Source organism: Rhinopithecus bieti, unplaced genomic scaffold, assembly GCF_001698545.2.
Source record: "Rhinopithecus bieti isolate Rb0 unplaced genomic scaffold, ASM169854v2 scaffold_17882, whole genome shotgun sequence".
NCBI classification, from domain to species: domain Eukaryota; kingdom Metazoa; phylum Chordata; class Mammalia; order Primates; family Cercopithecidae; genus Rhinopithecus; species Rhinopithecus bieti.
In genome coordinates this window covers 1187539-1201365 of record NW_016809462.1, presented here as the reverse complement: position 1 = coordinate 1201365, position 13827 = coordinate 1187539, and the positions used below count along the sequence as shown (strand labels likewise).

The following is a 13827-nucleotide window of genomic DNA, read 5'->3' as shown; positions in this document are numbered from 1 at the left end:
AGGCAGGCTGCTGCGGGACGGGACTGGGCCGGGAACCGGCTTTGACTCCGGCGCTGCGGGCGGGTGGGGTTTGTTAAAGCTGTCAGGAATAAAGCCTACTTTAAAAGATACCAAGTGAAATTTAGAAGACGACAAGAGGGTAAAACTGATTACTATGCTAAGAAACGCTTGGTGATAGAGGATAAAAATAAGTACAACACACCCAAATACAGGATGAGAGTTCGCGTAACAGAGATATCATTTGTCAGATTGCTTATGCCCATGTAGAAGGGGATATGATAGTCTGCACAGCTTATGCACACAAACTGCCAAAATTTGGTGTGAAGGTTGGCTGACAAATTCTGCTGCAGCATATTGTACTGGCCTGCCTCTGGCCCGCAGGCTTCTCAGTAGGTTTGGCATGAGCAAGATCTAGGAAGGCCAAGTGGAGGTGACTGGAGATGAATACAATGTGGAAAGCATTGATGGCCAGCCAGGTGCCTTTACCTGCTATTTGGATGCAGGCCTTGCCAGAACTACCGCTGACAATACAGTTTTGGAGGCCCTGAAGGAAGCTGGGAATGGAGGCTTATCTATTCCTTGCAGTACCAGACGATTTCCTGGTTACGAGTTTGAAAGCAAGGAATTTAATGCAGAAGTGCATTGGAAGCGCATCATGTGTCAGAATGTTGCCAATTACATGTGTTACCTAATGGAAGATGAAGATGCTTACCAGAAGCCGTTCTCTCAATACATAAAGAACAGCGTAACTCCAGACATGATGGGGATGTATAAGAAGGCTCATGCTGCTATGCAAGAGAATCCAGTCTAAGAGAAGAAGCCCAAGAAAGAAGTTGAAAAGCAGAGGTGGAACTACCCCAAAATATCCCTTGCCCAGAAGAAAGATCAGGTAGCTCAAAAGCAGGCAAGCTTCCTCAGAGCTCAGAAGCAGGCTGCTGAGACCCAAACCAAACAATTTTCTATGAAGATTTTTCAGATAAAGACAATCAACTTATTGACTAAGCAGCTGAAGAAAAAGAAAAAGGAAATGACCGACCAGAGCCTTGACCACCATGCTGGAAACCTCATTTCAGTTCATGTGTTTTAGGGCATCACAATCATAAAGCATTTGTATTCATTCATTCCACAGTCACAGAAGACCTACTGTATGCAAAGTTAGATTATAACTGAATAACTAAATGTATAAAGGTGAACCTTGATTTGAATTCTTCAGCTTTGTAGGAGATAGCAATGCACCCCTCCTATCAGAAAGGGCCAGGCGCAGTGGCTCAAGGCTATAATCCCTGCACTTTGGGAGACTGAAGTGGGCAGATCACCTGAGATCAGGAGTTTGAGACCAGTCTGGCCAACATGGTGAAACCCCGTCTCTACTAAAAATACAAAAACCAGCTGGGTGTGGTGGCAGCTACCTGTAATCCCAGCTACTCGGGAGGCTGAGGCAGGAGAATCGCTTGAACCCTGGAGGTGGAGGTCACAGAGAGCCAAGATAGTGCCTTTGCACTACAGCCTGGGCAACAGAGCAAGACTCTATCAACATAAAACAAAAAAAGGCCAGGCGCCGTGGCTCACGCCTGTAATCCCAGCACTTTGGGAGGCCAAGGCGGGCGGATCATGAGTTCAGGAGATCAAGACCATCCTGGCTAACACGGTGAAACCCCGTCTCTACTAAAAACACAAAAAATTAAATGGGCATTGTGGTGGGTGCCTATAGTCCCAGCTATTTGGGAGGCTGAGGCAGGAGAAGGGCATGAACCCGGGAGGTGGAGCTTGCAGTGAGCCGAGATTGCGCCATGAATTCTTTCTGCAATGTTTCCTCCCTCTGAATAGCTACAAATACCTAATGATAAGAGGCAGTGGTGTAATGATTAAGCACACCCTTCTGAGTCAGACCAAATGGGTTTGAATCGGGACTCCAACATTTATTAGCCCTGTTACTTAACCTCCTTGTGACTCAGTTTCCTTGTGTTAGAATAAGACTAATAATTATACTCACTTCACAGGGCTACTGCCAAAAAACTGAGATAATCTACATAAAGTACTTAGCACAGTGCCCAATATAATTACAGTAAGAGCTTAGTAAGTCATAACTATTATTATCATTATCATCATCATGAACTAATTATTTAGACCCATTAAAAAGCAGTATGTCTTGTACACAGAACAGGAGTGAAGCTATGAAATATACTTATCAGGCTGGACGCGGTGGCTCACGCCTGTAATCCTAGCAGTTTGGGAGGCCGAGGTGGGTGGATCACTTGAGGTCAGGAGTTCGAGATCTGCCTGACCAACATGGTGAAACTCTGTCTCTACTAAAAATGCAAAAATTAGCCAGGTGTGGTGGTACGCGCTTGTGGTCCCAGCTACTCTGGAGGCTGAGGCAGAAGAATTGCTTGAACCCGGGAGGCGGAGGTTGCAGTGAGCCGAGATTGTGCCATTGCACTCCAACCTGGGTGACACAGCGAGACTCCATCTCTCTCTCTCTCTCTCTCTATATATATATACATACATACACACTTATCATCTAGTCAGTGTCCACAGTTGGGCATATTCTTAGCGATGCCCATCCTAATAAAGAAAACAAAGGTCCGATGTTTTGCGGGAATATTACATTCTCATGGCACCTTGTTTGTGAGTTAAGGAACATAGAGGTTCAGGATCTTTAATCCCACATATGATGGAATAACAGTGGAACGCTGTAGTTCTAGAAGGGAATAGAAGGAGTTTTCTAGCCTCACTTCTGCTTAAACATGCAAAACTATCACTTAGGATGGAGTCCAATACATGGAGATTGCACAGTGACACCAGATGAGACTATCCTAAGGTGAAGTCAGTTACCATTAGGATTAAGCAAGTCATCTTTACATTGTATCCAAATTTTTTTTTTTTTTTTTTTTTTTTTTTTGAGACGGAGTCTCACTCTGTAGCCCAGGCTGGAGTGCAGTGGCACCATCTTGGCTCACTGCAAGCTCCGCCTCTTGGGTTCACGCCATTCTTCTGCCTCAGCCTCCTGAGTAGCTGGGACTACAGGCGCCTGCCACCATGCCTGGCTAATTTTTTGTATTTTTAGTAGAGACAGGGTTTCACCGTGTTAGCCAGGATGGTCTCGATCTCCTGACCTCGTGACCCGCCCGCCTCAGCCTCCCAAAGTGCTGGGATTATAGGCGTGAGCCACTGCGCCTGGCCTCCCAAATTCTAACATTGTATTTTGAGTCTCTTACCTCTTTTGTCCTCTGTAGAGATGATGAACAGCTGGTCGGTATCCTCTTTATAATAACCCTTCAAGTAGGAAAAGGCTGTTGAGTTTGCTTTAGGTACTTTTTTTCACTCTAGACTAAACAACTCCACATCCTTTAACCTCCCCTCGTAGGTTCTATTTTCTGTCTCTTTAATCATTTAGGTTCTCCTTTGGAACCTTTCCAGTGTCTCCACATCTTCCTTACAATAAGAGGCATCAGACTGGACATTCCCCCCCACCCACCAGTAAGAGTCTGTCTGCTGTCCAATTCTTTATTATGGGGTAGAGAGAAGGGGGGCACTTCCCTTTCCTGTCAAACTCCCACCAACAAAAATTCACCCCAGCACTGCACTGCCTATTTCTTATCAGTGCAACATGCAGATTCCTATTAAATGCATGATGTGGTGTGATCCTCACCACTTTGTCAGTTTTGCTTGAATCTAGACATTAAGCCCCATTTGTGCCTGTCATTTTGATCATCACCCCTGAGGACACCACTTTGAAATCAGCCATCATGCTGAACTCTAAACTGTTTTTAATGAACCATTTCCTTAATGTGTGGAAGCTACTTTGGATTCTCTTAATGTATCAGCAGTTCCCACTCAAATTAATGTTATTTGTAGACTCTGGGTGTGCATATAGCAATTTCAAGTATTATTTAAACCAGACCCAAGACAAAATCGTAGACCACATTCTAAGCATCCCTTTGTTTACTGGGCCATTGATCTCTTTTCCAGACAGCCGTGAAACCCCGGTTAGGGAAAAGACGTACCAGATCATATCTTTCTGGCCTGCTGATGAGAATGGCATATGCATGCAAAAGCTTTCCTGAAATTAAGGTATTATGCAGATGTGGTCACATTTTTTTTTTTTCCCCTGAGATGGAGTCTTGCTCTGTTGCCCAGGCTGAAGTGTAGTGGCATATTCTTGGCTCACTGCAACCTCCACCTCCCAGGTTGAAGTGATTCTCGTGCCTCAGCCTCCTGAGTAGCTGAGATTATAGGTACCCACCACCACACCTGGCTAATTTTTATATTTTTAGTAGAGGGGTTTCACCATGTTGGGCAGGCTGGTCTTGAGCTCCTGACCTCGTGATCTGCCCGCCTTGGCCTCCCAAAGTGCTGGGATGATAGGCGTGAGCCACCGCGTCCAGCGTGTGGTCCCATTTTCAATTTCCAACACTTACACGCCCTAAACTGAGCTTAGGCAACAAAGATGAGGACAGGGGCAGAATATTTCTTTGTATTATACTTAAAACCATACATTTATTTTTATTATTATTTTTATTTATTTTCTTTATTTTTGAGACTGAGCATTGCTCTGTCGCCCAGACTGGAGTGCAGTGGTGCAATGTCGGCTCACTGCAACCTCCACCTCCCGGGTTCAAGCGATTCTCCTTCCTCAGCTTCCCGAGTAGAATAGCTGGGACCACAGGCGCCCGCCACCACGCCTGGCTAATTTTTGTATTTTTAATAGAGATGGGGTTTCGCCATGTTGGCCAGGCTGCTCTCAAACTCCTGACCTCAAGTGATCCACCCACCTTGGCCTCCTAAAGTGCTGGGATTACAGGCATGAGCCACCGCACGCCTGGACTGTATTATGTATTTATTTTATTTTTTTGAGTTGGAGTCTTACTCTGTAGCCCAGGCTGGAGTGCAGTGGTGGGATCTCGTCTCACTGCAAACTCCGCGTTCCAGGTTCAAGCAATTCTCCTGCCTCAGCCTCCCTAGTAGCTGGGATTACAGGCGCCCACCACTGCACTCGGCTGATTTTTGTATTTTTAGCAAAGATGGGGTTTCACTATGTTGGTCAGGCTGGTCTCGAATGCCTGACCTCAAGTGATCCACCCACCTTGACCTCCCGAAGTGTTGGGATTACAGGCGTGAGCCACTGTGCCTGGCCCATGCATTTACTTTAAACAGCATTGATGTGCACATCATTAATTATGTACCTGGATCGAAGGAGTGGAGAAAGAAGTTAAAACATTGGGAAACTGTTGTGGAAAAAACACTCAGAAAGGAAGCAAAGGAGCACTGCTCAAATTATTATTAGAAAATTATTCAATTTGAACTTAATTCCCATAAAACATATAGGATGCTAATGAAAGACTACCACCTCTTGGCAGCAGAGTGGGAAAAGGGAAGGGGGAGGAGCCAACATTCATTGAGACCCTTATAATATGTGTAAGCCAGACACTTTGCGTTAGAGCTTTCTAATACCTTTGGCCTTTTCTAAAATCATCAGCCTAATTCGCTTTGACCCAGGAATTGTGATGTTTGGAGGACTGGCCTACAAAGCTTGTTCTCACTGGGCACATGTAGTATTCTCCTAAACTCCATGAGGTATTGTTGGTTGCAGTACCCAAACCTGCTTGAAATAAACCTTATCCTGGGGTTCTGTTTCCTTTTGGTTCTTCCAAAAGAGGAATACCATGACCTGACACTCCTTGCCTGTTTCTGGGTTGGCTGTTGTGCCGACCTGAATGAAGCAACTAGGGGTAATTCCAGGACTGGTAATGATAATTATTTACTGTGTGCTCTGGGGCTGCTTCTGAGAGTGGGCAGATTTCCAGCCCAGGCTTGACATGGGTTGGCCCCTCCTAGGCTTTAATCACCCATTCCAGTGGCAGTAATGGTACTGGAATTGAAGCTTTCTTTTGCCTCCTCCATTATAATTAATTGCTTCAAATTCCACCAGATCTGTCTGTTGCAAAGCTCATTTACTTTTAGGGGCTGCTGGATGCCCACAACGAGGGCTTAGAGACAGAGGGGTGGAGTGGGACTGGGGTGTGGCTCTAATATGAACCCCAAGGAGTGGAGTGTGTGCCTGCCTGTGCAAGTCCTGGGAGGGAGGCCCAGGGCTTGAGTTAGTTTGCACTGAGATTGGTGCCATCAACCTCAGGAGCTCTCCATACCTCTAGCTCAGGTCCCTAGGAGCTCCACCCTGGATGCCTTTTGAAGCCAGGTGAAATATGTTTTGAGCAGACGTTCCATAAGGGCTTGGGGTTTGGCACCAGCGACGCTTTTACTTTTCAACAAGTGTCAGGAGTGGAAAAATGGAAGAGAATACAGCTGAAGTTTTGAAAAGCCATGAAATGTGGGGTGACTCCCCCTCCCGCTGCCAGCCCCCGTCCCCTGCTTTAAGAAAAGCAAACACTCTTTTCCTGTCTTATTTGTGTTCCCATTAATTTAAGACAGGAAGCCTCAGTGGGTGTGATGTAAACAATTCGGCCTCGTGGTTCGGGCTTCCTCATCAGTTTGCAGCTGGAGCGATGGCTGCAGGGCCCTGGCCCACTCAGGCCTCCTGGGGGAGGGCTTGTTGACTGAACCCCACAGAAGGTGGGAGGGGTAGGGGAGCAGGAGAAGGTATAAAGGAAATGCTTCGGTCGTGCAGTCACCGGCGATTGTAATTCAGTGGTGGTAACTTTGGTTACTCCAGTAGAAAGGCTCTGACCGGGGATTTCTGGAAAGTTCCCTGACATCCTGCCCCGTGCCATGGTTGTGATTTTCGCTGGGGGCTCCACCCCCGTAAGAACCCAGGCTGCCGCCGATTATGAAACGGAGTGGTCATGAAGTGAATTGATGTGGGGAGGTGGAGCTTCTTGCAGTGGCTCGGAAAGGAGAACTTTTGGTGCAAGCGAGGGTCTAGGGTAGGGCGCTTTTTCCTCTAAGCTGCTCCGGGTTTGCCCCAGGAAGCTCCCGAGCCCTCGGTGTAAACAAAGGTGTCTGGATGAGAAGCCCCAAACTCCCTGAAATCCTTCCCAGGGCGGTTTCCTTTTCCCAGCGAGGGGAGTGACCGGGGAGGGGATCCTGGAATGCTGTGGGGTTTTGACAAGTGAGCCGGGGAGTGGCGAGCCGAGTTTAGGATTGCATTACAGGCTTTTCCTAACCTCCTCCACCGCGGCGCGGAGGGAGGAGGGGGGGTCCTCCCACAGACGTGGAGCCGGCGGAGAGCAGCCCTCGGGAAGTCCTGCAGGAGCTGCGTTCCAGGAGGGCAGCTGGCAGCCGCCCCAGGCCCCCGGGCCGCCTGCAGGTGATTAGGCTAATGAGCTGCCCCGGGGGCGCGGAGCCCGGCCCGGCGAGAGGATTACCCGGCGCCCAGCTGCTGCCGGCGGAGACTCCCAGGAGCTCCGGAGAGGGGATCGGAGAGGAACCCTCCGAAGGTGACTTCAGAAGTGGAGGTAGGAAATCGGCTTCTCAGGCGAAAGCCTCAGGTTTCCCGGTCTGATCCAGGTTGGGGTGCAGATTGGGGCTGAATCCACAAATGTGGAGATTTGGCCACAGCCTCTGAGGCACGGAGCCGCCACCTAAGCGTCTGCCCTTCTCGTCTCCCGTATCACTGGGGTGTGGTGTTTTTTAAAGTGGGGGATTTGCGTGTTGCGAGACGGTTTGTGTTCCTCGGGAGGACTAAGTGACTTGGAGCTGGTTTGTCAATGGCTGGACGGAAGGCGGCGCTCCGGGGTGTGTGTGACGGACAGACAGGGAAGGGCTGCGCCGAGGGGCAGGTAGTAGGGGGCTCCAGAGCCACGGTGGTTTCAGAACCTTGGGGGCTGTGCCGTTGAAGCCCCGGTAGGAGCGGGGGGAGGGGCATGGCAGCAGCCCGGGGAATCTGTCATACTGTCCCCATCCCTCGCTAGCAGGAGAATGAGGCGGAGCAAAGCTGCCTTCTTTACCCGCGGCAACTGTGGATGATCTCACACGAGGTCGTGATCGCCTTTGGGGACAGATCTTTGCCCCCAAATTACTAAACAGCCTGCTTGGACAACAGCCCCACCACTGATTCACAAAATGTTTTGATTATGGGATCCACAAATCAAAGATATTTAAAGATACAGGATGTTTGAAAAGAGAGTGACATTTTCTGTCCTGTAGCTCCTCTCTACTAGGTAGTTTATAAACACTATAAGTGAAATGAAGTCAGTCTTGTCTCATGAGATGGAGGGAAAGAAGGAGGTAACTACAGCTGTCATCCTGTGAACCATGTCTGGGAGAAAAAGACTGAATGTAAACAGTAAACAAATACTTTTCATAGAAATAGGCCAGGCTGAGTTTGATATCGTAAAGGGATATAATAAACTCTAAATAATATAGAAATATCTTTACATACATTTCTAATATAGAAATATATTTAAATATCTTCAAAGATTTAAATCTTTAAAATATATTTAATACAAATAAAATAGAGTACTTGCAGACTTCGCACTCCTACTGTTTTGCAACTCTCGTTTCAGCTTTGCAGGCGAGTTGCAAGGGCTTCATCTGCCCCCCAGCTGCTAATCTGGCCATTGAATACTAACCTGTAGGCCTGGGTGGCTCCTTTTGCTGAGATGTTAATGGAGTTGAGAGGATACGGGACCCGCCCACAGTTAATCCTTCAGGATCTTCAGTCAAACCCAAGGCCCCTGGGGGCAGCTGCGGGACTCACAGACAGGAGGATGGCCTTTGGGGAAAGTGCCCTGTGTCAGGTCTTAAGGAAGAAAAAGTTAGTTCTCAGAGCGGGCCACAAGCAAAAGAAAGAAGAAAGGAAAAGTGATGGGGGTCGGGAACCGAAGTGAATTTAAGGCTTATCTGGGCCCTCAGCCTCTCTGAGCCTGCATTGCTGGGTGTAATTGTCAGCCTCCCTCTAATCTAGAGTGAAAGGAAGATGGTCTAAGAGCAGCAAAGTCACCAAACTGCCTTTCTGCCTCCTCACGTCCTTAAAATTTACCAGCGGCACACCTGGCACGTAATGGAGCTTCCCTTGAGCCGCTGTTCCTGCTAATCTCTGTATGCTCCATGCAGGTCACACTTAGGGATGGTGTCATTGAAGAGAATGGCGAGTCCATTGCACCGTGTTTCCTGGGACATCAAGGTGGCTACCTGCTCTTCCCTTTTGCCTTCTTCATCAAGTCTTATTTCCCAGAGGTTTGGCCAAGTGCTTGTTGCTCTGCCCTCCAGAGAGTGGGTTCTTCCTGATTTTACTGGGTTCTCATTCTGGAATCAGACTTACAGCGTGAGCTTCTCTCCTTATCAAAACCATTATGTATGTATGTGTATATATATGTATATGTATATATGTGTATATGTATATATGTGTATATATATTATATATAAAAATTTAAAAAGTCAAATATGCCTACAAGGCTTATAACTAGGGACAGTACTCACTCACCTTACCTCTTACCAACTTCCACTTCTTTCTCTTTTCTAGAGACGTGGTCTTGTTATGTTGCCCTGGCTGGTCTCAAACTCTTGGGCTTGAGGTTTGGTCAGCAAACCTCCCGCCTCAGCCTCCCAAAGTGCTGGGATTATAGGCGTGAGTCACCATGCTTAGCCTCAACTTCCACCTCTGTGCCCCAAAGACAACCATTTTCAACTCTTTGCACTTATTTCTAGTTAGGAAGCACACACTGCCTGCTGGGTCCCTCCCTCATGAGAACTCTGTCGTCCTCCACCTGCCGCTCTTGAGGCCAGTTGCACATCCATCATTGTGGTGCCTCCTCTCACCATTATTATAATTCATTTTGCTGCTTTTTCATGTAGCATCCCCTGTATTTTAGACCCCATGTCTTCCTTTTTCTTTATGTTCTTTTGCTGGTAAAACACACCTTCCAGAAGTTCCTGAGAAAGAGGACATGGGAGGCAAGTTTTTTGAGATCCTTCAAGGTTGACATAGGTTGGAAATCCCTTTCTCTCAGAAGTTAGAAAGCATTGCTTTTCTAGATTTCAGAATTGCCATTGAGATGTCTGGTGTCATTCTAAAGGCTGATGCTTTGAATGGATATCCCCTCCTGAAAGTTCTTAGGATTTCCTCTTTGTCCCCTAATATTCTCTCTGTTCTCATGAAGTTTCATTGTAAGACTTGGTGTGGGCCGGGCGCAGTGGCTCACGCCTGTAATCCCAGCACTTGGGGAGGCCAAGGCAGGTGGATCACGAGGTCAGGAGATCCAAATCATCCTAACACTGAAATCCTGTCTCTACTAAAAATACAAAAAATTAGCTGGGCGTGGTGGCGGGCGCCTGTAGTCCCAGCTACTCAGGAGGCTGAGGCAGGAGAATGGCATGAACCCAGGAGGTGGAGCTTGCAGTGGGCCGGGATTGCGCCTCTGCACTCCAGCCTGGGCGACAGAGGGAGACTCCGACTCAAAGGAAAAAAAAAAAAAGACTTGGTGTGAGTCTTTTCCCATCCATTTTACCAGGCTTCCAGTGGGCTTTCTCAATCTAGAAACTCTGCTCTATTCTGAACAGTTTCGTGGAGTTTTGTTGGTTTTGTGTGTGTGTGTGTGTCTTTTTATTTTTATTTATTTATTTTGGAGATGGAGTCTCACTGTCACCCAGGCTGGAGTGCAGTGGTGCGATCTCAGCTCACTGCAACCCCTGCCTCTGGGATTCAAGTGATTCTCCTGCCTCAGCCCTGAGTAACTGGGACTACAGGCATGCACCACCACACCCAGCTAATTTTTGTATTTTTAGTAGAGAGGGGGTTTCAATGTGTTGGCCAGGCTGGTCTCAAACTCCTCACCTCAGGTGATCTGCTCGCCTTGGCCTCCCAGGGTGCTAGGATTACAGATGTGAGCCACCGCACCTGGCCTTTTTTGTCTGTGTTTTCAGTAGAGATTGGGTTTCACCATGTTGACCAGGCTGGTCTTGAACTCCTGACTTCAGGTGATCTGCCTGTCTTGGCCTCCCAAAGTGCTGGGATTACAGGTATGGGCCACTGCACCCAGCCAGTTTCCTAGAGGAAAAAAGAAAAAAAAAATTCCATCCTTCTCCTAATTGGAAGGAGGCCCTCATCATGAATTGACTCTCGAATTTTCTTACTGAAATCTCCTTTGCAAAAAGAATAGCTATGATAGTGAAATCGATGTGATCTGACTCCATCTTGCTTCTAACCTCCAGGTTGTCCTGGTTCCCTCCTGGATGTAGGCCAAACTAACTTTAGGGAGGAACTTAGTTTATGGTTTAACTTTGAAACAAAGATGATGGCAGCCCTTTCCCAAAACAAATCTCCTTATTGCCTAGGGACCAGACTGCCTTGGTAAGACTGACAAAGTAGCCACAAGATTTGCGGCTTGATAAGCATCACTATTGTAGAATCTGAGGTTGGCATTTTGAGATGTCTTTTCAGGTTTCTGCATTTCTTTTTTCTTTTTTCTTTTTTTTCTTTTTTGAGATGGAGTCTCCCTCTGTTGCCCAGGCTGGAGCACAGTAGCATGATTTTAGCTCACTGCAACCTCTGCCTCCTGGGTTCAAGTGATTCTCGTGCCTCAGCCTCCCAAGTAACTGGGACCACAGGCATGCATCACCTTGCCCAGCTGATTTTTGTATCTTTAGTAGAGATAGGGTCTCACCATGTTGCCCAGGCTGGTCTTGAACTCCTGACCTGAAGTGATCCACCCGCCTCAGCCTCCCAAAGTGCTGGGATTACGGTGTGAGCCCCCGAGCCCAGCCAAGGTTTTTGCATTTCTGACAACTAGTGGCTTCACCCAGACCTGCCAAGTGGTCCCATGGCCCCACCCAGAAGTGGACTCAGCATGAGGACCATTTTCCACACCCCTGTGATTGAATCCCCAACCAATCAGCAGCACCCATTCCCTAGCCACTCCCTCCCCCAATCTAGTCTTAAAAAAACAGCCTTCGAATTTTCAGAGAGACTGATGTGAGTCATAAAACCCCATTCTCTTGTTCGGCTGGCTGTGTGTCAATTAAACTTCTCTATTGCAATTCCCCTGTCTTGATAAATTGGCTCTATCTAGGCAGCAGGCAAAATGAACCTGTTGGGTGGTAACATTACCTTTTTTCTTATACTTTCTATCTCCTTTTAAAAAAACATTTCTACTTCCTGGGAAATTTCCTCATTTTGTCTTCCAACCCATATGTTCAGTTTTATGTCTGTCATCATATTTCTAATTCCCAAGAAAGCCTTAAAATATCTGAAATTTTCTTTTATAACCTGTTACTGTTTCTTGGATGAAAAGCTTCTCAATTCTCTGTGGATCTCAACTACAGCTTCTTTGAAGCATTTCTTTACTCCCTGCACTCTTTGTTTCCTCAGATTTCCTCTTAGTTTTTTTGTTTGCTTTTTGGTTTTTAATCACTTCCACATTAAAGGCTTTCTTCAAATGTCTGATGATCCTTGACTGATCGCTCGCTAAAAAGATAACTGGAAGATCTACATAGATGACATATACCCAGGAATAGTTCCTTCTTACTAAGAAGGAGACATAGAACTTGTCTCAGAATCTAGAACAATGCCTGGCACACATGAACCTTTCCATACATATAATATTTGCTGAGTAACTGAGTGACGTACACTGTTGCTGGGGCCCAGGTAGTTGCAAGTATTAAAAGCTCTCAGGTGATTGAAATATGCAGCTAGCACAGAGGACCTCTGCTGTAGGGGTAGCTCGCTGGTGGTTTCATTGGAGGACACTCACACCTGATAATTTGTTCTTTGGAACCTGTCTTTGTTCTCTGGGGAAACGGATTGGGTAGAAGAGAAATCCCCTACACTGAGGGGAATTGGTTGGCTGCAGTGTTCTGGGAGCCAGATGAGGAGGAGACTTGAAGTCTAACCATTTGGTGTGATGACTTTGTCTTGTTTGCCTGTTTTTTCAGCTCCTGCCCTCAGCTATCCCTGGTGTCTCTGAGTCCAGAGTTGCCGAGACACAGCAGAACACACAGGTTGCAGAATTTCAGCCTTCACTTGGTACCTAGGGCTAAGGTGATTTAGGGTCTCTTCCACCTCAGTGCACGTTGCCTCCAATTCCAGAGGCGTTGCAGGGCATAAATTCCAACTTGGCTTTCCTCACTGCTGTGCTAGGTTTTCGCTTTCTCCCACCTGCTAAGTCAGTTACCACTAGTTTTTCTACATTCCAGCTTCCAAAATTGTGTTGCAATCATTGTTTCTCCTGTTCTCTTTATCTTCGAGAGGCTAGCAACCTCCCTTCATCCTCACTCATGTCAGACCATTGTGTTTACTGGCAAATGAGTCTCCCTGCCTGATGCCCCCAACTTTGCCCCAGAACCCTCTTCTCAGTTCTTCTTTCTGTTGCAGGTGCCCACTTGGGGCCACATTTCAGATAGGCTACATTGAACTTTCGTCTCAGCAGTAGTCATTTAAAATGTCCCAGCCCCTGAAGAGAGTGGTGGCTGTTGGTCATTCCTGTTGGCATGGTAGTGTCTTCTTCTTCGGATCATTCATTATGCTGCTGCTTCTGCACAGAGTATTGGGCAGAAGGCATTTTTGAACATATTTGATACTATGGCTTATCAGGGCTCTGTCTGTGAGGATAACTGTGCAGCACGTTAACTTTGAAATATATTCATGTCCATTTCCTTTTTTGGCCCTCACCAGCAGCCCATTGGGTGGTGGTGTGGTCAGGTGGACTTGGAAGCGTTATTCTCTGAGATGATTAGTCCATTTAGGTCACATATCTCCATTCCATGCCCCAGAGACAAGCATAGGAAAGAGCTCGCTCTCAAAGGCTAAGCAATAAAGAGTAAAGGAAAGTCTGTGGTGGAGTTTCTAGGGAAGGTGTGTCCACTACCAAGAAAAAGACGCAAAATACATGGCCCTTTTGCTTTCCCCCTGTGTTGCTGTGTAAACTGGCA

At 47.1% G+C, this 13827-nt stretch overlaps 1 protein-coding gene and 1 pseudogene across 6 annotated transcripts in view; both read left to right on the top strand.

The window, feature by feature from the left end:
• PDZD2 (PDZ domain containing 2) overlaps positions 1-13827 on the top strand; it is a 498374-nt gene that overhangs the window by 218733 nt on the left and 265814 nt on the right. The window contains exon 1 of one of the 6 annotated variants that reach the window (XM_017889460.1): positions 6227-7415. The exons of 4 other annotated variants lie outside the window; for them this stretch is intronic. The gene's annotated coding sequence lies outside the window, so the exon portion shown is untranslated. Of the gene's footprint in view, positions 1-6226; positions 7416-13827 lie in introns of those variants that run through there. One more of the 6 variants, XM_017889461.1, reaches the window with a different exon arrangement.
• LOC108540384 (60S ribosomal protein L5-like) lies at positions 46-1087 on the top strand (annotated as a pseudogene).